The sequence below is a fragment of the Lytechinus variegatus genome, chromosome 15 (genome assembly GCF_018143015.1).
Source record: "Lytechinus variegatus isolate NC3 chromosome 15, Lvar_3.0, whole genome shotgun sequence".
NCBI lineage: Eukaryota > Metazoa > Echinodermata > Echinoidea > Temnopleuroida > Toxopneustidae > Lytechinus > Lytechinus variegatus.
Genome location: NC_054754.1, coordinates 13,448,469 through 13,451,831, shown reverse-complemented (window position 1 = coordinate 13,451,831; position 3,363 = coordinate 13,448,469).

The following is a 3,363-nucleotide window of genomic DNA, read 5'->3' as shown; positions in this document are numbered from 1 at the left end:
AAATGCTGCAACTACCGGTAGATGGCGCTCTTAACATTGATACAGAGTTATAGTCTATTGATAACTCTACATTGATAGTTTCGAACTTGTCATTGTGCCTGTCCACAGACTCATTTTTATAAGTTACCCTCATTCCCCCATAATATTCCCTTCTTTTTCCTTCTCAGCTTTGACAATAATACAGTAATACACTAAATATACCATTTGTTCTTCACCTAATACTTTATGCAATGCAAGTATCTATTTTTTATCTAAAACCCTGATAATAAAAGTGCAACATCACTTGCAAGAGATCATCCCAAACGATTATGCAGTTCTACCTGCATTCTAATTGTTTCAATCCCGGGTTTCAATCATCTCAAACAATAACATAGAGATGTATCTTCCTTGTATTCAATTTATAATTTGAGTTTGAAATGTAACTTGCCGTCTTTGGAGTACAGAAGAAAGAGAGGTGACATGATTCAAGCTTAACCCAGACCACTATGATACTACGAGAGGTCGTGGTTTCTAGCCTGTAAAGCCAAGATGCACAACAAATGTGAAAAAAAATAAGCTTTTAGTCACCCAGTAGTCATGACTGGAACTTTCTCCCAGCTGAGGTAGTTGAAACTCCCACAGTAGTTTCAAAATCAGGCTAGACCGACACTGGGAAAAGGGTTTCAGTGGTTTATTTCATATTATTCTCCTTGTAAATATATCGGTAGTTAAAAGACAAGTCCACCCCAACAAAAAGTTGATTTGCATAAAAAGAGAAAAATCAAACGGGCATAACACTGAAAATTTCATCGAAATCGTAAAATAAGAAAGTTATGACAATACATTTTAAAGTTTTGCTTCTTTTCACCAAACAATTATATGCACAAAGTCATCTTGGTCGGTGTAGATAACAGGGGAACTGATGACATCAACCACTCACTATCTGTAGGCCATATTTTATTATATATATGAAATATTTCAATTTTCTCCTTATTGTCATGAGAAACAATGATTTATTTCTCAGTGGAATCACCATTGTTTGAACATTTTGTGGTTTAACCAAAAGGGACTTACAAGGATCTGACTTGATTGTCAAATCTGTGAAAATTGAAATATTGTTTCATTCTAAAAAAAAAAAAGAAATAGTGAGTGACATCAACAACTCTCTCATTTGCATATCACTGAGTTGTGCATAAAACTGTTTCAGCCTATAAGTGAAACTTTAAAATGTCATATATACATCCGATTTTGATGAAATTTTCAGCATTTTTGTTTGATTTATCTCTATTGATTCAAATCAATTTTTTTCTGGGGTGGACTTGAAAAAATTGAATTCTTTTTTATAATTACAATTCATGATATCACGAATCGTGTTCCGATCGTACAATTGCATATAAGTTTTACTAATTTCTTTTAATAGAATGTTATATCCCCGGATTATATCTTTTGTTGCACCTCTTTAAGTTATGGACACTTTTTAGGTAGGATTTTTAGTTTCACCTCTTTTTAATAAGAGTTTTGATAAATTTGATGTTTTTAAAAGAGTGAAATATTTTATTTCAGCCAAATACTGAAATACTTACACCCTGCATGGAACAATAAAGAATTAATAGGGGATAAGTGAAGGGTCGGCTGCTTTTCACAAAAGCATTTATCATTTTGACCTAAAAAGATAATTGCAGTAAAGCTAGGATCCAGGGGGCGCTTCCCTTTGTGAGAACAAACGACCTTGGGAGAGAAATTTTTGGCTGTGAAGCTTATGGGTAGATCGCCGGGTAGATCGTCCCCGTGGGGGGGGCATGCACTCGACCAAAAAAAATGGTGGAGGTGTGCCGCAAGCGAGACAAAAAACGGGGGCCTCGGAGCGGGCTTATTGTAAAAGGAGGGTTCTCGGAACGGGCTTCGGAACTACAAATGTTTGTGAAAATGGGGGTCCTGGGAATGGATCGCCAGCGTGTGAGCGCGTATATGCATCCCTATGGAACGGTCATGCAGCTAGCGCGGCCTCCGCCGGGTGAGCTCTGCCGCTTTTCACCAAAATTGCGGATCATTGTAACAGATCAATGCGATCAGAACGCCATAACAAAAAATATGCGAAGCTTTCCGGATTTCTTTCTTCTTTTTTTTTTCTCAATAAGAAGAAAACGCTATGCCTTGGAGCGGTTTTCTTTGTTCTTTTTCTCAATAAGACAAAAATGCTATGCCTTGGAGAGGAAATTTGAGTGTAAAAATGGGGGTACAGGGGTACAGTCCCCTCCGCGGCACATACCTAGTCTACAAATGTAGACCCACATCTGCAGTATGTGTACCTTAGCTGATTCAACGAGTCTGCATAGCAGACTAGGTCTACAGAAATTCAGGCTGGTTTGCGAACCAGTAGCAGATCCCACCTCATGAGCCATTCAGAGTCTGCATAGCAGACTAGCACATACCCACTATGCAGAGAGAGGGGGAAAAAGTGGAGGAAGTATTGAGACAGAAGAAAACAGAAAAAAGAAAACTTTTCATGTACAAGTTGCACTGCTCTTGATTACCTTTAATCACATTATGTTTATTTTGCAATTACATCTTTATGTGGTCATGACTAACCAAACATGTATAGCCTTCAGATGATTGCCTTACGGTTTGCTTATCTTTAAATGATGAAAGTATGCATGTTGATATATAGATTATTATAATTTTTTTTCCCAAACTCACCCAAAGTCACATTCCATCCTACAAGGGCTTGTCTCCCAAAGTAGGTAGGATTTAAAGGCGTCTTGTCTCCGGGAAAGATCGAGACTTCACTGACGTTGATGTTCACATCAACGGGACAGACGTATCCCCATACTCCGGTACGGGTGTAGGATTGGAGCTGTGATTTTCCTAATTTCTTTTTCTGTCATCTCCATCCTGCTTGCATACTAGTAGGCCTATATAGCAAATTGTTAGCAATAGCCCTGGTTTTAATTTGTGAGACACACCTACTCGACTTTAAATCCTAGTATCCTAAAAAAAAAAGAAATAAAAAAAAAGTATAGAAAAGAAAAAGAAAAAAGAAAGGAAAAAGAAATATTTGAATTTTACTTTTTTCCATTTTAAGAAAACAAACGTTAATAATATGATATATACTATGGCGAAAATAGTCAAATTGACTGGTTGCCAAATAAAAATAAGAACCCCCCCCCCGCATAATATACTGAGTGCCCCCCCCCCCCCCGGAGATCGTCTTTTTCTTTATTGTTATTTTTTCAGGTATCTTAGTATGGCCCCGCTGGTCGTTTATTTCCCCCCCCCCCCTTGTTTTGAGACCCCGTTTGAGACATGTGCACACGATTTTTGTGCGTCACCAGCTGCGATGCCCACTGTGTGTAAAAAAAAAGAAAAAATCTGCCCATCGAATTC